This window comes from Carica papaya, chromosome 8 (genome assembly GCF_054855325.1).
Source record: "Carica papaya isolate Zhongbai chromosome 8, ASM5485532v1, whole genome shotgun sequence".
NCBI classification, from domain to species: domain Eukaryota; kingdom Viridiplantae; phylum Streptophyta; class Magnoliopsida; order Brassicales; family Caricaceae; genus Carica; species Carica papaya.
The window spans coordinates 19093421-19111097 of NC_142316.1; the positions used below are offsets into that span (position 1 = coordinate 19093421).

General features: G+C 46.4%; 7 non-coding genes and 25 pseudogenes across 7 annotated transcripts; all 32 read left to right on the forward strand.

Annotated features, from left to right (window-relative positions):
- The first annotated feature begins 319 nt into the window (after window positions 1-319).
- Window positions 320-438, forward strand: LOC148248803 (5S ribosomal RNA; annotated as a pseudogene).
- A 209-nt stretch (window positions 439-647) lies between these two features.
- Window positions 648-766, forward strand: LOC148248804 (5S ribosomal RNA; annotated as a pseudogene).
- Window positions 767-974: 208 nt separating this feature from the next.
- Window positions 975-1093, forward strand: LOC148248805 (5S ribosomal RNA; annotated as a pseudogene).
- A 564-nt stretch (window positions 1094-1657) lies between these two features.
- On the forward strand, window positions 1658-1776 carry LOC148248806 (5S ribosomal RNA). The gene has a single exon (XR_015814258.1). It is a non-coding gene; the product is annotated as a 5S ribosomal RNA (ribosomal RNA).
- Window positions 1777-1983: 207 nt separating this feature from the next.
- LOC148248807 (5S ribosomal RNA) lies at window positions 1984-2102 on the forward strand. Its single transcript, XR_015815698.1, has one exon. It is a non-coding gene; the product is annotated as a 5S ribosomal RNA (ribosomal RNA).
- Window positions 2103-3376: 1274 nt separating this feature from the next.
- Window positions 3377-3494, forward strand: LOC148248808 (5S ribosomal RNA; annotated as a pseudogene).
- A 561-nt stretch (window positions 3495-4055) lies between these two features.
- Window positions 4056-4174, forward strand: LOC148248809 (5S ribosomal RNA; annotated as a pseudogene).
- A 567-nt stretch (window positions 4175-4741) lies between these two features.
- Window positions 4742-4860, forward strand: LOC148248810 (5S ribosomal RNA; annotated as a pseudogene).
- A 206-nt stretch (window positions 4861-5066) lies between these two features.
- LOC148248811 (5S ribosomal RNA) lies at window positions 5067-5185 on the forward strand (annotated as a pseudogene).
- Window positions 5186-6134: 949 nt separating this feature from the next.
- Window positions 6135-6252, forward strand: LOC148248812 (5S ribosomal RNA; annotated as a pseudogene).
- Window positions 6253-6456: 204 nt separating this feature from the next.
- LOC148248813 (5S ribosomal RNA) lies at window positions 6457-6575 on the forward strand (annotated as a pseudogene).
- A 209-nt stretch (window positions 6576-6784) lies between these two features.
- LOC148248814 (5S ribosomal RNA) lies at window positions 6785-6903 on the forward strand (annotated as a pseudogene).
- Window positions 6904-7108: 205 nt separating this feature from the next.
- On the forward strand, window positions 7109-7227 carry LOC148248815 (5S ribosomal RNA). The gene has a single exon (XR_015814376.1). It is a non-coding gene; the product is annotated as a 5S ribosomal RNA (ribosomal RNA).
- A 560-nt stretch (window positions 7228-7787) lies between these two features.
- Window positions 7788-7905, forward strand: LOC148248816 (5S ribosomal RNA; annotated as a pseudogene).
- Window positions 7906-8108: 203 nt separating this feature from the next.
- LOC148248817 (5S ribosomal RNA) lies at window positions 8109-8227 on the forward strand (annotated as a pseudogene).
- Window positions 8228-8794: 567 nt separating this feature from the next.
- Window positions 8795-8913, forward strand: LOC148248818 (5S ribosomal RNA). Its single transcript, XR_015815885.1, has one exon. It is a non-coding gene; the product is annotated as a 5S ribosomal RNA (ribosomal RNA).
- A 562-nt stretch (window positions 8914-9475) lies between these two features.
- On the forward strand, window positions 9476-9594 carry LOC148248819 (5S ribosomal RNA; annotated as a pseudogene).
- Window positions 9595-9798: 204 nt separating this feature from the next.
- Window positions 9799-9917, forward strand: LOC148248820 (5S ribosomal RNA; annotated as a pseudogene).
- A 239-nt stretch (window positions 9918-10156) lies between these two features.
- LOC148248821 (5S ribosomal RNA) lies at window positions 10157-10275 on the forward strand (annotated as a pseudogene).
- A 206-nt stretch (window positions 10276-10481) lies between these two features.
- Window positions 10482-10600, forward strand: LOC148248822 (5S ribosomal RNA). The gene has a single exon (XR_015815709.1). It is a non-coding gene; the product is annotated as a 5S ribosomal RNA (ribosomal RNA).
- Window positions 10601-11479: 879 nt separating this feature from the next.
- LOC148248823 (5S ribosomal RNA) lies at window positions 11480-11598 on the forward strand (annotated as a pseudogene).
- An 885-nt stretch (window positions 11599-12483) lies between these two features.
- Window positions 12484-12602, forward strand: LOC148248824 (5S ribosomal RNA; annotated as a pseudogene).
- Window positions 12603-12811: 209 nt separating this feature from the next.
- On the forward strand, window positions 12812-12930 carry LOC148248825 (5S ribosomal RNA; annotated as a pseudogene).
- Window positions 12931-13476: 546 nt separating this feature from the next.
- On the forward strand, window positions 13477-13595 carry LOC148248826 (5S ribosomal RNA; annotated as a pseudogene).
- A 647-nt stretch (window positions 13596-14242) lies between these two features.
- LOC148248827 (5S ribosomal RNA) lies at window positions 14243-14361 on the forward strand (annotated as a pseudogene).
- Window positions 14362-14922: 561 nt separating this feature from the next.
- On the forward strand, window positions 14923-15042 carry LOC148248828 (5S ribosomal RNA; annotated as a pseudogene).
- A 202-nt stretch (window positions 15043-15244) lies between these two features.
- Window positions 15245-15363, forward strand: LOC148248829 (5S ribosomal RNA; annotated as a pseudogene).
- A 209-nt stretch (window positions 15364-15572) lies between these two features.
- Window positions 15573-15691, forward strand: LOC148248830 (5S ribosomal RNA; annotated as a pseudogene).
- A 208-nt stretch (window positions 15692-15899) lies between these two features.
- On the forward strand, window positions 15900-16015 carry LOC148248831 (5S ribosomal RNA; annotated as a pseudogene).
- A 204-nt stretch (window positions 16016-16219) lies between these two features.
- On the forward strand, window positions 16220-16338 carry LOC148248832 (5S ribosomal RNA; annotated as a pseudogene).
- A 564-nt stretch (window positions 16339-16902) lies between these two features.
- On the forward strand, window positions 16903-17021 carry LOC148248833 (5S ribosomal RNA). Its single transcript, XR_015814905.1, has one exon. It is a non-coding gene; the product is annotated as a 5S ribosomal RNA (ribosomal RNA).
- Window positions 17022-17225: 204 nt separating this feature from the next.
- On the forward strand, window positions 17226-17344 carry LOC148248834 (5S ribosomal RNA). Its single transcript, XR_015815297.1, has one exon. It is a non-coding gene; the product is annotated as a 5S ribosomal RNA (ribosomal RNA).
- Window positions 17345-17677: the final 333 nt, after the last annotated feature.

Here is a 17677-nt window from a genome sequence, read left to right on the forward strand (position 1 = left end):
GGCATCATACCAGCACTAATGCACTGGATCCTATCAGAACTCTACAGTCAAGTATGCTTTGGCGAGAGTAGTACTCGGATGGGTGACCTCTTGGGAAGTCCTCGTATCGCAACAATTTTTTTTAGATGGGTCGTTCGACGTTATGCACGACTGGAACTATGGTCCGCTGGTTTATACGCAAATGTGAGTCAAGAATCAGGAGCATTTTAATCGATATTAGAACGAGAAGGAGAGGTGCAGTGTGAACGCACAAGGAAACAAATGACGGGAGGGGGAAGAAAGGAGAAGGAGTGTATGTATTTTCAGCACGAAATTAAACAAGTGCGGTCACACCAGCACAAATGCACCGGATCCCATCAGAACTCCGCAGTTAAGTGTGCTTTGGCGAAAGTAGTATAAAGATGGGTTACCTCCTGGGAGGTTCTCGTGTTGCACCCATTTTCTTTTTTTCAGATGTGCCATTCGACGTTACGCGCGAATTTAATTATGGTCCGCAGATTTATTCGCAAATGTGAGTCACGGCGCCGTTGCATTTTACCTAATATTTGAACGAGAACGAGAGGTGCAGTGCGCACGCACAAGGAAACAAATGACGGGAGGGGGAAGAAAGGAGAAGGAGTTTATGTATTTGCAGCGCAAAATTAAACAGGTGCGATCATACCAGCATAAATGCACCGGATCCTATCAGAACTCCGCAGTTAAGTGTGCTTTGGTGAAAGTAGTGCAATGATGGGTTACCTCGTGGGAAGTTCTTGTGTTGCACCCATTTTTTTTTTTCAGATGTGTCGTTCGACGTTACGCGCAACTTTAATTATGGTCCACAGATTTATTCGCAAATGTGAGTCACGGCGCCGTGGCATTTTACTTGATATTTGAACCCGAACGAGAGGTGCAGTGCGCACGCACAAGGAAACAAATGATGGGAAGGGGAAGAAAGGGGAAGGAATTTATCTATTTGCAGCGCAAAATTGATTAGGTGCGATCATACCAGCACTAATGCACTGGATCCCATCAGAACTCCGCAATTAAGTGTGCTTGGACGAGAGTAGTACTCGGATGGGTGACCTCTTGGGAAGTCCTCGTGTCGCACCAATTTTTTTTCAGACGGGTCGTTCGACGTTACGCAGGACTGGAACTAGGGTCCACTGGTTTATACGCAAATGTGAGTCAAGAAGCAGGGGCATTTTAATCGATATTAGAACGAGAAGGAGAGGTGCAGTGTGAACGCACAAGGAAACAATTGATGGGAGGGGGAGGGAAGGAGAAAAAGTGTATGTATTTGCGGCGCAGAATGAAACATGAGCAATCATACCAGCACCAATGCGACGGATTCTATTAGAACTCCGCAAGTTAAGGGTGCTTGGGCGAGAGTAGTACTAGCATGGGTATCCTCCTGCTAAGTCCTTATATTTCACCCATTTTCTTGTGAAGTCCTCGTGATGCACCCATTTTCTTTTTTTCAGATGTGTCGTTCGACGTTACGCGCGACTTTAATTATGGTCCCCAAATTTATTCGCAAATGTGAGTCACGGCGCCGTGGCATTTTACTTGATATTTGAACGAGAACGAGAGGTGCAGTGCGCACGCACAAGGAAACAAATGACGGGAGGGGGAAGAAAGGAGAAGGAGTTTATGTATTTGCAGCGCAAAATTAAACCGGTGCGATCATACCAGCACTAATGCACCGGATCCCATCAGAACTCCGCAGTTAAGTGTGCTTGGGCGAGATTAGTACTCGGATGGGTGACCTCACGGGAAGTCCTCGTGTCGCACTAATTTTTTTTTTCAGACGGGTCGTTCGACGTTACGCGCGTCTGGAACTAGGGTCCGCTGGTTTATACGCAAATGTGAGTCAAGAAGCAGGGGCATTTTAATCGCTATTAGAACGAGAATGAGAGGCGAAGTGTGAACGCACAAGGAAACAAATGACGGGAGGGGGAAGAAAGGAGAAGGAGTGTATGTATTTACAGCATAAAATTAAACAGGTGCGATCATACCAGCACTAAAGCTCCGGATCCCATCAGAACTCCGCAGTTAAGTGTGCTTGGGCGAGGGTAGTACTCGGATGGGTGACCACCTGGGAAGCCCTCGTGTTGCACCTATTTTTTGTCGGATGGGTTGTTCGACGTAACGCGCGAATGGAATTATAAACCGCTGGTTCATTTGCAAAGGTGAGTCACGGTGCTGGGGCATATTACTTGATATTAGAACGAGAAAGAGAGATGCAGAGTGCACGCACAAGAAAACAAATGACGGGAGATGGGATGGAATGAGAAAGAATGTATGTATTTGCAGTGCGGAATGAAACATGAGGGATCATACCAGCACTAATACAACGGATTCTATCAGAACTCTGTAGTTAAGGGTGCTTGAGCGAGAAAAGTACTCGGATGGGTGACCTCCTGCGAAGTCCTTATATTTCACCCATTTTCTTGGGAGATCCTCGTGTTGCACCCATCTTTTTGCAGATGATTCTTTCGACGTTACGGGTGACTTGATTTATGGTCCGCAGGTTTATTCGCAAATGTGAGTCACGGCGCCGTGGCATTTTACTTGATATTAGAAGAAGTACGGGAGGTGCAGTGCGCACGCACAAGGAAACAAATGACGGGAGGAGGAAGAAAAGAGAAAGAGTGTATGTATTTGAAGCGCAAAATTAAACAAGTGGCATCATACCCGCACTAATGCACTGGATCCAATCAGAACTCCGTAGGTAAGGGTGCTTGGGCGAGAGTAGTACTAGCATGGGTTACCTCCTGCGAAGTCCTTATATTTCACCCATTTTCTTGTGAAGTCCTCGTGATGCACCCATTTTCTTTTTTTCAGATGTGCCATTCAACTTTATGCGCGACTTTAATTATGGTCCGAAGATTTATTCGCAAATGAGAGTCACGGCGCCGTGGCATTTTACCTGATATTTGAACGAGAACGAGAGGTGCAGTGCGCACGCACAAGGAAACAAATGACGGGAGGGGGGATGGAAGGAGAAAGAGTGTATGTATTTGCAGTGCAGAATGAAACATGAGGGATCATACCAGCACTAATGCAACGGATTCTATCAGAACTCCGCAGTTAAGGGTTCTTGGGCGAGAAAAGTACTCGGATGGGTGACCTCCTACGAAGTCCTTATATTTCACCCATTTTCTTGGGAGGTCCTCGTGTTGCACCCATCTTTTTGCATATGATTCTTTCGACGTTACGCGCTGCTTGATTTATGGTCCGCAGGTTTATTTGCAAATGTGAGTCACGGCGCCGTGGCATTTTACTTGATATTAGAACGAGTACGGGAGGTGCAGTGCGCACGCACAAGGAAATAAATGATGGGAGGAGGAAGAAAAGAGAAGGAGTGTATGTATTTAAAGCGCAAAATTAAACAAGTGGCATCATACCAGCACTAATGCACTGGATCCAATCAGAACTCTGCAGTTAAGTGTGCTTGGGCGAGTGTAGTACTCGGATGGTTGACCTCTTGGGAAGTCCTCGTATCGCAACAATTTTTTTTCAGATGGGTCGTTCGTCGTTACTCCCGACTGGAACTATGGTCCGCTGGTTTATACGCAAATGTGAGTCAAGAATTAGGGGCATTTTAATCGATATTAGAACGAGAAAGAGAGGTGAAGTGTGAACGCACAAGGAAACAAATGACAGGAGGGGGGATGGAGGGAGAAAAAGTGTATGTATTTGCAGCGCAGAATGAAACATGAGCAATCATACCAGCACCAATGCGACGGATTCTATTAGAACTCCGCAAGTTAAGGGTGCTTGGGCGAGAGTAGCAGTAGGATGGGTGACCTCCTGCTAAGTCCTTATATTTCACCAATTTTCTTAGGAAGTTCTCGTGTTGCACCCATTTTTTTGTAGATGATTCTTTCGACGATACGTGCGACTTGAATTATGGTCGTCAGATTTATTCGCAAATGTGAGTCACGGCACCGTAGCATTTTACTTGATTTTAGAACGAGCACGGGAGGTGCAGTGCGCACGCACAAGGAAACAAATGACGGGAGGAGGAAGAAAGGAGAAGGAGTTTATGTATTTGCATCGCGGAATTAAACGGGTGCGATCATACCAGCACAAATGCACCGGATCCCATCAGAACTCCGCAGTTAAGTGTGCTATGGCGAAACTAGTACAATGATGGGTTACCTCCTGGGAAGTTCTAGTGTTACATCCATTTTCTTTTTTTCAGATGTGCCGTTCGACGTTACGCGCGACTTTAATTATGGTCCGCAGATTTATTCACAAATGTGAGTCACGGCGCCGTGGCATTTTACTTGATATTTGAATGAGAAAGAGAGGTGCAGTGTGAACGCATAAGGAAACAATTGATGGGAGGGGGAGGGAAGGAGAAGGAGTGTATGTATTTTCAGCACGAAATGAAACAGGTGCGATCATACCAGCACTAATGCAACGGATTCTATCAGAACTCCGTAGGTAAGGGTGCTTGGGCGAGAGTAGTACTAGCATGGGTTACCTCCTGCGAAGTCATTATATTTCACCCTTTTTCTTGTGAAGTCCTCGTGATGCACCCATTTTCTTCTTTTCAGATGTGCCGTTCGACGTTACGCGCGACTTTAATTATAGTCCACAAATTTATTCGCAAATGTGAGTCACGGCGCCGTGGCATTTTACTTGATATTTGAACGAGAACGAGAGGTGCAGTGCGCACGCACAAGGAAACAAATGACGGGAGGGGGAAGAAAGGAGAAGGAGTTTATGTATTTGCAGCGCGAAATTAAACCGGTGCGATCATACCAGCACTAATGCACCGGATCCCATCAGAACTCTGCAGTTAAGTGTGCTTGGGCGAGATTAGTACTCGGATGGGTGACCTCACGGGAAGTCCTTGTGTCGCACTAATTTTTTTTTCAGACGGGTCGTTCGACGTTACGCGCGTCTGGAACTAGGGTCCGCTGGTTTATACGCAAATGTGAGTCAAGAAGCAGGGGCATTTTACTTGATATTAGAAGAAGTATGGGAGGTGCAGTGTGAACACACAAGGAAACAAATGACGGGAGGGGGAAGAAAAGAGAAAGAGTGTATGTATTTGAAGCGCAAAATTAAACAGGTGCGATCATACCAGCACTAAAGCTCCGGATCCCATCAGAACTCCGCAGGTAAGGGTGCTTGGGCGAGAGTAGTACTAGCATGGGTTACCTCCTGGGAAGCCCTTATATTTCACCAATTTTCTTGTGAAGTCCTCGTGATGCACCCATTTTCTTTTTTTCAGATGTGCCATTCGACGTTACGCGCGACTTTAATTATGGTCCGAAGATTTATTCGCAAATGTGAGTCACGACGCTGTGGCATTTTACCTGATATTTGAACGAGAACGAGAGGTGCAGTGCGCACGCACAAGGAAACAAATGACGGGAGGGGGGATGGAAGGAGAAAGAGTGTATGTATTTGCAGTGCAGAATGAAACATGAGGGATCATACCAGCACTAATGCAACGGATTCTATCAGAACTCCGCAGTTAAGGGTGCTTGGGCGAGAAAAGTACTCGGATGGATGACCTCCTGCGAAGTCCTTATATTTCACCCATTTTCTTGGGAGGTCCTCGTGTTGCACCCATCTTTTTGCATATGATTCTTTCGACGTTACGCGCGGCTTGATTTATGGTCCGCAGGTTTATTCGCAAATGTGAGTCACGGCGCCGTGGCATTTTACTGATATTTGAACGAGAACGAGAGGTGCAGTGCGCACGCACAAGGAAACAAATGACGGGACGGGGGATGGGAGGAGAAACAGTGTATGTATTTGCAGTGCAGAATGAAACATGAGGGATCATACCAGCACTAATGCAACGGATTCTATCAGAACTCCGCAGTTAAGGGTGCTTGGGCGAGAAAAGTACTCGGATGGGTGACCTCCTGCGAAGTCCTTATATTTCACCCATTTTCTTGGGATGTCCTCGTGTTGTACCCATCTTTTTGCAGATGATTCTTTCGACGTTACGCGCGAATAGAATTATAAACCGCTGGTTCATTTGCAAAGGTGAGTCACGGCGCCGTGGCATTTTACTTAATATTAGAACGAGTACGGGAGGTGCAGTGCGAACGCACAAGGAAACAAATGACGGGAGGAGGAAGAATAGAGAAGGAGTGTATGTATTTGAAGCGCAAAATTAAACAAGTGGCATCATACCAGCACTAATGCACTTGATCCCATCAGAACTCTGCAGTTAAGTGTGCTTGGGCGAGAGTAGTACTCGGATGGGTGACCTCTTGGGAAGTTCTCGTATCGCAACAATTTTTTTTCAGATGGGTCGTTCGACGTTACTCGCGACTGGAACTATGGTCTGCTGGTTTATACGCAAATGTGAGTCAAGAATCAGGGGCATTTTCATCGATGTTAGAACGAGAAGGAGAGGTGCAGTGTGAACGCACAAGGAAACAAATGATGGGAGGGGGGGAGGGAAGAAGGAGTGAATGTATTTTCAGCACGAAATTAAACAGGCGCGGTCACACCAGCACAAATGCACCGGATCCCATCAGAACTCCGCAGTTAAGTGTGCTTTGGCGAAAGTAGTACAATGATGGGTTACCTCCTGGGAAGTTCTCGTGTTGCACCCATTTTCTTTTTTTCAGATGCGCCGTTCGACGTTACGCGCGACTTTAATTATGGTCCGCAGATTTATTCGCAAATGTGAGTCACGGCGTCGTGGCGTTGTACTTGATATTTGAACGGGAACGAGAGGTGCAGTGCGCACGCACAAGGAAACAAATGACGGGAGGGGGAAGAAAGGAGAAGGAATTTATGTATTTGCAGCGCGAAATTAAATAGGTGCGATCATACCAGCACTTATGCACCAGATGCCATCAGAACTCCGCAGTGAAGTGTGCTTGGGCGAGATTAGTACTCGGATGGGTGACCTCCTGGGAAATCCTCGTGTCGCACCAATTTTTTTTGAGACGGATCGTTCGACGTTACGCGCGTTTGGAACTAGGGTCCGCTGGTTTATACGCAAATATGAGTCAAGAAGCAGGGACATTTTAATCGATATTAGAACGAGAATGAGAGGTGAAGTATGAATGCACAAGGAAACAAATGACGGGAGGGGGAAGAAAGGAGAAGGAGTGTATGTATTTGCAGCGCGAATTTAAAAAGGTGCGATCATACCAGCACTAAAGCCCCGGATCCCATCAGAACTCCGCAGTTAAGTGTGCTTGGGCGAGAGTAGTACTCGGATGGGTGACTACTTGGGAAGCCCTCGTGTTGCACCTATTTTTTTTCGGATGGGTTGTTCGACGTTACGCGCGAATGGAATTATAAACCGCTGGTTCATTTGTAAAGGTGAGTCACGGCGCCGTGGCATTTTACTTGATATTTGAACGAGAACGAGAGGTGCAGTGCGCACGCACAAGGAAACAAATGACGGGACGGGGGATGGAAGAAGAAAGAGTGTATGTATTTGCAGTGCAGAATGGAACATGAGGGATCATACCAGCACTAATGCAACGGATTCTATCAGAACTCCGCAGTTAAGGGTGCTTGGGCAAGAAAAGTACTCGGATGGGTGACCTCCTGCGAAGTCCTTATATTTCACCCATTTTCTTGGGAGGTCCTCGTGTTGCACCCATCTTTTTGGAGATGATTCTTTCGACGTTACGCGCGAATGGAATTATAAACCGCTAGTTCATTTGCAAAGGTGAGTCACGGCGCCGTGGCATTTACTTGATATTAGAACGAGTACGGGAGGTGCAGTGCGCACGCACAAGGAAACAAATGACGGGAGGAGGAACAAAAGAGAAGGAGTGTGTGTATTTGAAGCGCAAAATTAAACAAGTGGCATCATACCAGCACTAATGCACTTGATCCCATCAGAACTCTGTAGTTAAGTGTGCTTGGGCGAGAGTAGTTCTCGGATGGGTGACCTCTTGGGAAGTTCTCGTATCGCAACAATTTTTTTTCAGATGGGTCGTTCGACGTTACGCGCGACTGGAACTATGGTCCGCTGGTTTATACGCAAATGTGAGTCAAGAATCAGGGGCATTTTCATCGATATTAGAATGAGAAAGAAAGGTGTAGTGTGAACGCACAAGGAAACAAATGATGGGAGGGGGGAGGGAAGAAGGAGTGTATGTATTTTCCGCACGAAATTAAACAGGTGCGGTCACACCAGCACAAATGCACCGGATCCCATCAGAACTCCGCAGTTAAGTGTGCTTTGGCGAAAGTAGTACAAAGATGGGTTACCTCCTGGGAGGTTCTCGTGTTACACCCATTTTCTTTTTTTTCAGATGTGCCGTTCGACGTTACGCGCGACTATAATTATGGTCCGCAGATTTATTCGCAAGTGTGAGGCACGACGCCGTGGCATTTTACTTGATATTTGAACGAGAAGGAGAGGTGCAGTGTGAACGCACAAGGAAACAATTGATGGGAGGGGGAGGGAAGGAGAAGGAGTGTATGTATTTTCAGCACGAAATGAAACAGGTGCGATCATACCAGCACTAATGCATCAGATTCTATCAAAACTCCGTAGGTAAGGGTGCTTGGGCGAGAGTAGTACTAGCGTGGGTTACCTCCTGCGAAGTCCTTATATTTCACCCATTTTCTTGTGAAGTCCTCGTGATGCACCCATTTTTTTTTTTCAGATGTGTCGTTCGACGTTACGCGCGACTTTAATTATGGTCCACAAATTTATTCGCAAATGTGAGTCACGGCGCCGTGGCATTTTACTTGATATTTGAACGAGAACGAGAGGTGCAGTGCGCACGCACAAGGAAACAAATGACGGGAGGGGGAAGAAAGGAGACGGAGTTTATGTATTTGCAGCGCAAAATTAAACCTGTGCGATCATACCAGCACTAATGCACCGGATCCCATCAGAACTCCGCAGTTAAGTGTGCTTGGGCGAGAGTAGTACTCGGATGGGTGACCTCTTGGGAAGTCCTCGTGTCGCACTAATTTTTTTTTCAGACGGGTCGTTCGACGTTACGCGCGACTGGAACTAGGGTCCCCTGGTTCATACGCAAATGTGAGTCAAGAAGCAGGGGCATTTTAATCGATATTAGAACGAGAAGGAGAGATGCAGAGTGCACGCACAAGGAAACAAATGACGGGAGGGGGGATGGAGGGAGAAAAAGTGTATGTATTTGCAGTGCAGAATGAAACATGAGCAATCATACCAGCACCAATGCGACGGATTCTATCAGAACTCCGCAAGTTAAGGGTGCTTGGGCGAGAGTAGCATTAGGATGGGTGACCTCCTGCAAAGTCCTTATATTTCACCAATTTTCTTAGGAAGTCCTCGTGTTGCACCCATTTTTTTGCAGATGATTGTTTCGACGATAAGCGCGACTTGAATTATGGTCGTCAGGTTTATTCGCAAATGTGAGTCACGGCACCGTAGCATTTTACTTGATATTAGAACGAGCACGGGAGGTGCAGTGCGCACGCACAAGGAAACAAATGACGGTAGGGGGAAGAAAGGGGAAGGCATTTATGTATTTGCAGCGCAGAATTAAACGAGTGCGATCATACCAGCACTAATGCACCGGATCTCATCAGAACTCTGCAGTTAAGTGTGCTTGGGGGAGAGTAGTACTCGCATGGGTGACCTCCTGGGAAGTCTTCGTGTCGCACTAATTTTTTTTCAGACGGGTCGTTCGACGTTACGGGCGACTGGAACTGGGGTCCGCTGGTTTATACGCAAATGAGAGTCAAGAAGCAAGGCCATTTTAATCGATATTAGAACGAGAAAGAGAGGGCAGTGTGAACGCACAAGGAAACAATTGATGGGAGGGGGAGGGAAGGAGAAGGAGTGTATGTATTTTCAGCACGAAATGAAACATGTGCGATCATACCAGCACTAATGCAACGGATTCTATCAGAACTCCGTAGGTAAGGGTGCTTGGGCGAGAGTAGTACTAGCATGGGTTACCTCCTGCGAAGTCCTTATATTTCACTTATTTTCTCGTGAAGTCCTCGGGTTGCACCCATTTTTTTTTTTTCAGATGTGTCGTTCTACGTTACGCGCGACTTTAATTATTGTCCACAAATTTATTCGCAAATGTGAATCACGGCGCCGTGGCATTTTACTTGATATTTAAACGAGAACGAGAGGTGTAGTGCGCACGCACAAGGAAACAAATGACGGGAGGGGGAAGAAAGGAGAAGGAGTTTATGTATTTGCAGCGCGAAATTAAACCGGTGCGATCATACCAGCACTAATGCACCGGATCCCTTTAGAACTCCGCAGTTAAGTGTGCTGGGGCGAGAATAGTACTCGGATGGGTGACCTCATGGGAAGTCCTCGTGTCGCACCAGTTTTTTTTTCAGACGGGTCGTTTGACGTTATGCGCGTCTGGAACTAGGGTCCGCTGGTTTATACGCAAATGTGAGTCAAGAAGTAGGGGCATTTTAATCGCTATTAGAACGAGAATGAGAGGTGAAGTGTGAACGCACAAGGAAACAAATGACGGGAGGGGGAAGAAAGGAGAAGGAGTCTATGTATTTACAGCGAAAAATTAAACAGGTGCGATCATACCAGCACTAAAGCTCCGGATCCCATCAGAACTCCGCAGTTAAGTGTGCTTGGGCGAGGGTAGTACTCGGATGGGTGACCACCTGGGAAGCCCTCGTGTTGCACCTATTTTTTTTCAGATGGGTTGTTAGACGTTACGCATGAATGGAATTATAAACCGCTGGTTCATTTGCAAAGGTGAGTCACGGTGCCGGGGCATATTACTTGATATTAGAACGAGAAAAAGAGATGCAGAGTGCACGCACAAGAAAACAAATGACGGGAGGGGGGATGGAATGAGAAAGAATGTATGTATTTGCAGTACGGAATTAAACATGAGGGATCATACCAGCACTAATGCAACGGATTCTATCAGAATTCCGCAGTTAAGGGTGCTTGAGCGAGAAAAGTACTCAGATGGGTGACCTCCTGCGAAGTCCTTATATTTCACCCATTTTCTTGGGAGGTCCTCGTGTTGCACCCATCTTTTTGCAGATGATTCTTTCGACGTTACGGGCGACTTGATTTATGGTCCGCAGGTTTATTCGCAAATGTGAGTGACGAGGCCGTGGCATTTTACTTGATATTAGAAGGAGTACGGGAGGTGCAGTGCGCACGCACAAGGAAACAAATGATGAGAGGAGGAAGAAAAGAGAAAGAGTGTATGTATTTGAAGCGAAAAATTAAACAAGTGGCATCATACCCGCACTAATGCACTGGATCCCATCAGAACTCTGCAGTTAAGTGTGCTTGGGCGAGAGTAATACTCGGATGGGTGACCTCTTGGAAAGTCCTCGTATCACGACAATTTTTTTTCAGATGGGTCGTTCGACGTTACGCGCAACTGAAACTATGGTCCGGTTTATACGCAAATGTGAGTCAAGAATCAGGGGCATTTTAATCGATATTAGAACGAGAAGGAGAGGTGCAGTGTGAACGCACAAGGAAACAAATGATGGGAGGGGGAAGGGAAGAAGGAGTGTATGTATTTTCGGCACGAAATTAAACAGGTGCGGTCACACCAGCACAAATGCACCGGATCCCATCAGAACTCTGCAGTTAAGTGTGCTGTGGCGAAAGTAGTACAATGATGGGTTACCTCCTGGGAAGTTCTCGTGTTGCACCCATTTTCTTTTTTTCAGATGTGTCGTTCGACGTTACGCGCAACTTTAATTATGGTCCGCAGATCTATTCGCAAATGTGAGTCACGACGCCGTGGTATTTGAGTTGATATTTGAATGAGAACGAGAGGTGCAGTGCGCACGCACAAGGAAACAAATGACGGGAGGGGGAAGAAAGGAGAAGGAGTGTATGTATTTGCAGCGCGAAATGAAACAGGTGCGATCATACCAGCACTAATGCAATGGATTCTATCAGAACTCCGTAGGTAAGGGTGCTTGGGCGAGAGTAGTACTAGCATGGGTTACCTCCTGCGAAGTCCTTATATTTGACCAATTTTCTTGTGAAGTCCTCGTGTTGCACCCATTTTTTTGCAGATGATTCTTTCGACGTTACGCGCGACTTGTATTATGGTCCTCAGGTTTATTCGCAAATGTTAGTCACGGCGCTGTAGCATTTTACTTGATATTAGAACGAGAACGGGAGGTGCAGTGCTCACGCACAAGGAAACAAATGACGGGAGGGGAAAGAAAGGAGAAGGAGTTTGTGTATTTGCAGCGCAAAATTAAACAAGTGGCATCATACCAGCACTAATGCACTGGATCCTATCAGAACTCTGCAGTTAAGTATGCTTTGGCGAGAGTAGTACTCGGATGGGTGACCTCTTGGGAAGTCCTCGTATCGCAACAATTTTTTTTAGATGGGTCGTTCAACGTTACGCGCGACTAGAACTATGGTCCGCTGGTTTATACGCAAATGTGAGTCAAGAATCAGGGGCATTTTAATCGATATTAGAACGAGAAGGAGAAGTGCAGTGTGAACGCACAAGGAAACAAATGTTGGGAGGGGGGTAGGGAAGAAGGAGTGTATGTATTTTCAGCACGAAATTAAACAGGTGCGGTCACACCAGCACAAATGCACCGGATCCCATCAAAACTCCGCAGTTAAGTGTACTTGGGCGATAGTAGTACAAAGATGGGTTACCTCTTGGGAGGTTCTCGTGTTGCACCCGTTTTCTTTTTTTCAGATGTGCCATTCGACGTTACGCGCGACTTTAATTATGGTCCGCAGATTTATTCGCAAAAGTTAGTCACGGCGCCGTGGCATTTTACCTGATATTTGAACGAGAACGAGAGGTGCAGTGCGCACGCACAAGGAAACAAATGACGGGAGGGGGAAGAAAGGAGAAGGAGTTTATGTATTTGCAGCGCGAAATTAAACAGGTGCGATCATACCAGCATAAATGCACCGGATCCCATCAGAACTCCGCAGTTAAGTGTGCTTTGGGGAAAGTAGTGCAATGATGGGTTACCTCGTGAGAAGTTCTTGTGTTGCACCCATTTTCTTTTTTTCAGATGTGTCGTTCGACGTTACGCGCGACTTTATACGCAAATGTGAGTCAAGAAACAGGGGCATTTTAATCGATATTAGAACGAGAAGGAGAGATGCAGAGTGCACGCACAAGGAAAAAAATGATGGGAGGGGGGATGGAGGGAGAAAAAGTGTATGTATTTGCAGCGCAGAATGAAACATGAGCAATCATACCATCACCAATGCAACGGATTCTATCAGAACTCTGCAAGTTAAGGGTGCTTGGGCGAGAGTAGCACTAGGATGGGTGACCTCCTGCGAAGTCCTTATATTTCACCCATTTTCTTAGGAAGTCCTCATGTTCCACCCATTTTTTTGCAGATGATTCTTTCGACGATACGCGCGACTTGAATTATGATCCTTAGGTTTATTCGCAAATGTGAGTCACGGCACCGTAGTATTTTACTTTATATTAGAACTAGCACGGGAGGTGCAGTGCGCACGCACAAGGAAACAAATGACGGGAGGGGGAAGAAAGGATAAGGAGTTTATGTATTTGCAGCGCGGAATTAAACGGGTGCGATCATACCAGCACTAATGCACCGGATCCCGTCCGAACTCCGCAGTTAAGTGTGCTTTGGCGAGAGTAGTACTCGGATTGGTGAACTCCTGGGAAGTCCTCGTGTCGCACAAATTTTTTTTCAGACAGGTCGTTCGACGTTACGCGCGACTGGAACTAGGGTCCGCTGGTTTATACGCAAATGTGAGTCAAGAAGCAGGGGCATTTTAATCGATATTAGAACGAGAAGGAGAGGTGCAGTGTGAACGCACAAGGAAACAATTGATGGGAGGGGGAGGGAAGGAGAAGGAATGTATGTATTTTCAGCAAGAAATGAAACAGGTGCGATCATACCAGCACTAATGCAACGGATTCTATCAGAACTCCGTAGGTAAGGGAGCTTGGGCGAGAGTAGTACTAGCATGGGTTACCTCTTGCGAAGTTCTTATATTTCACCCATTTTCTTGTGAAGTCCTCGTGTTGCACGCATTTTTTTGCAGATGATTCTTTCGATGATACGCGCGACTTGAATTATGGTCCTCAGGTTTATGCGCAAATGTGAGTCGTGTCGCACCAATTTTTTTTCAGACGGGTCCTTCGACGTTACGCGCGTCTGGAACTAGGGTCCGCTGGTTTATACGCAAATGTAAGTCAAGAAGCAGGGGCACTTTAATCGATATTAGAACGAGAATGAGAGGTGAAGTGTGAACGCACAAGGAAACAAATGACGGGAGGGGGAAGAAAGGAGAAGGAGTGTATGTATTTTCAGCACGAAATTAAACAGGTGCGATCATACCAGCACTAAAGCTCTGGATCCCACCAGAACTCCGCAGTTAAGTGTTCTTGGGCGAGAGTAGTACTCAGATGGGTGACCACATGGGAAGCCCTTGTGTTGCACCAATTTTTTTTCGGATGGGTTGTTCGACGTTACGCGCGAATGGAATTATAAACCGTTAGTTCATTTGCAAAGGTGAGTCACGGTGCCGGGGCATATTACTTGATATTAGAACGAGAAAGAGAGGTGCAGAGTGCACGCACAAGGAAACAGATGACGGGAGGGGCGATGGAGGGAGAAAAAGTGTATGTATTTGCAGCGCAAAATGAAACATGAGCAATCATACGAGCACCAATGCAACGGATTCTATCAGAACTCCGCAAGTTAAGGGTGTTTGGGCGAGAGAAGCACTAGGATGGGTGACCTCCTGCGAAGTCCTTATATTTCACCCATTTTCTTAGGAAGTCCTCGTGTTGCACCCATCTTTTTGCAGATGATTCTTTCGACGTTATGCGCGACTTGATTTATGGTCTGCAGATTTATTCGCAAATGTGAATCACGGCGCCGTGGCATTTTACTTGATATTAGAACGAGTACGGGAGGTGCAGTGCGCACGCACAAAAAAACAAATGACAGGATGAGGAAGAAAAGAGAATGAGTGTATGTATTTGAAGCGCAAAATTAGACAAGTGGCATCATACCAGCACTACTGCACTGGATCCCATCAGAACTCTGCGGTTAAGTGTGCTTGGGCGAGAGTAGTACTCGGATGGGTGACCTCTTGGGAAGTCCTCGTATTGAAACAATTTTTTTTCAGATGGGTCATTCGACGTTACGCGCGACTGGAACTATGGTCCGCTGGTTTATACGCAAATGTGAGTCAAGAATCAGAGGCATTTTAATCGATATTAGAACGAGAAGGAGAGGTGCAGTCTGAACGCACAAGGAAACAAATGATGGGAGAGGAGAGGGAAGAAGGAGTGTATGTATTTTCAGCACGAAATTAAACAGGTGCGGTCACACCAGCACAAATGCAACGGATCCCATCAGAAATTCGCAGTTAAGTGTGCTTTGGCGTAAGTAGTACAATGATGGGTTACCTCTTGGGAAGTTCTCGTGTTGCACCCATTTTCTTTTTTTCAGATGTGTCATTCGACGTTACGCGCGACTTTAATTATGGTCTGCAGATTTATTCGCAAATGTGAGTCACGGCACCGTAGCATTTTACTTTATATTAGAACGAGCACGGGAGGTGCAGTGCGCACGCACAAGGAAACAAATGACGGGAGGGGCAAGAAAGGAGAAGGAGTTTATGTATTTGCAGCGCGGAATTAAACGGGTGCGATCATACCAGCACAAATGCACCGGATCCCATCAGAACTCCTCAGTTAAGTGTGCTTTTGCGAAAGTAGTACAATGATGGGTTACCTCCTGGGAAGTTCTTGTGTTGCACCCATTTTCTTTTTTGTGATGTGCCGTTCGACGTTACGCGCGACTTTAATTATGGTCCGCAGATTTATTCGCAAATGTGAGTCACGGCGCCGTGGCATTTTACTTGATATTTGAACGAGAACGAGAGGTGCAGTGCGCACGCACAAGGAAACAAATGACGGGAGGGGGAAGAAAGGAGAAGGAGTTTATGTATTTGCAGCGCGAAATTAAACAGGTTCGATCATACCAGCACTGCACCGGATCCCATCAGAACTCTGCAGTTAAGTGTGCTTGAGCGAGAGTAGTGCTCGGATGGGTGACCACTTGGGAAGCCCTCGTGTTGCACCTATTTTTTTTCGAATGGGTTTTTCGACGTTACACGCAAATGGAATTATAAACCGCTGGTTCATTTGCAAAGGTGAGTCACGGCGCCGGGGCATATTACTTGATATTAGAACGAGAAAGAGATATGCATAGTGCACGCACAAGGAAACAAATGATGGGAGGGGAGGAGGGAAGAAGGAGTGTATGTATTTTCAGCACGAAATTAAACAGGTGCGGTCACACCAACACAAATGCACCGGATCCCATCAGAACTACGCAGTTAAGTGTGCTTTGGCGAAAGTAGTACAATGATGGGTTACCTTCTGGGAAGTTCTCGTGTTGCACCCATTTTCTTTTTTTCAGATGTGCCGTTCGACGTTACGCGCGACTTTAATTATGGTCCGCAGATTTATTCGCAAATGTGAGTCACGGCGCCGTGGCATTTTACTTGATATTTGAACGAGAACGAGAGGTGCAGTGCGCACGCACAAGGAAACAAATGACGGGAGGGGAAGAAAGGAGAAGGAGTATGTTTTTGCAGCGCGAAATGAAACAGGTGCGATCATACCAGCACTAATGCAACGGATTCTATCAGAACTCTGTAGGTAAGGGTGCTTGGGCGAGAGTAGTACTAGCATGGGTTACCTCCTGCGAAGTCCTTATATTTCACCAATTTTCTTGCGAAGTTCTCGTGTTGCACCCATTTTCTTTTTTTCAGATATGCCGTTCGACGTTACGCGCGACTTTAATTATGGTCTGCAGATTTATTCGCAAATGTGAGTCACGGCGCCGTGGCATTTTACTTGATATTTGAACGAGAACGACAGGTGCAGTGCGCACGCACAAAAAAGCAAATGACGGGAGGGGGAAGAAAGGGGAATGAGTTTATGTATTAGCAGCGCAAAATTAAACAGTTGCGATCATACCAGCACTAATGCACCGGATCCCATCAGAACTCCGCAGTGAAGTGTGCTTGGGCGAGATTAGTACTCGGATGGGTGACCTCCTGGGAAGTCCTCGTGTCGCACCAATTTTTTTTCAGACGGGTCGTTCGACGTTACGCGCGTCTGGAACTATGGTCCGCTGGTTTATACGCAAATGTGAGTCATGAAGCAGGGGTGTTTTAGTCGATATTAGAACGAGAATGAGAGGTGAAGTGTGAACGCACAAGGAAACAAATGTTGGGAGGGGAAGAAAGGAGAAGGAGTGTATGTATTTGCAGCGCAAAATTAAACAGGTGCGATCATACCAGCACTAAAGCTCCGGATCCCATCAGAACTCTGCAGTTAAGTGTGCTTGGGCGAGAGTAGTACTCAGATGGGTGACCACTTTGGAAGCCCTCGTGTTGCACCTATTTTTTTCGGATGGGTTGTTCGACATTACGCGCGAATGGAATTATAAACCACTGGTTTATTTGCAAAGGTGAGTCACGGTGCCGGGGAATATTACTTGATATTAGAAGGAGAAAGAGAGATGTAGAGTGCATGCACAAGGAAACAAATGACGGGAGGGGGGATGAAAGGAGAAAGAGTGTATGTATTTCCAGTGCAGAATGAAACATGAGGGATCATACCAGCACTAATGCAACAGATTCTATCAGAACTCCGCAGTTAAGGGTGCTTGGGCGAGAAAAGTACTCGGATGGGTGACCTCTAGTGAAGTCCTTATATTACACCCATTTTCTTAG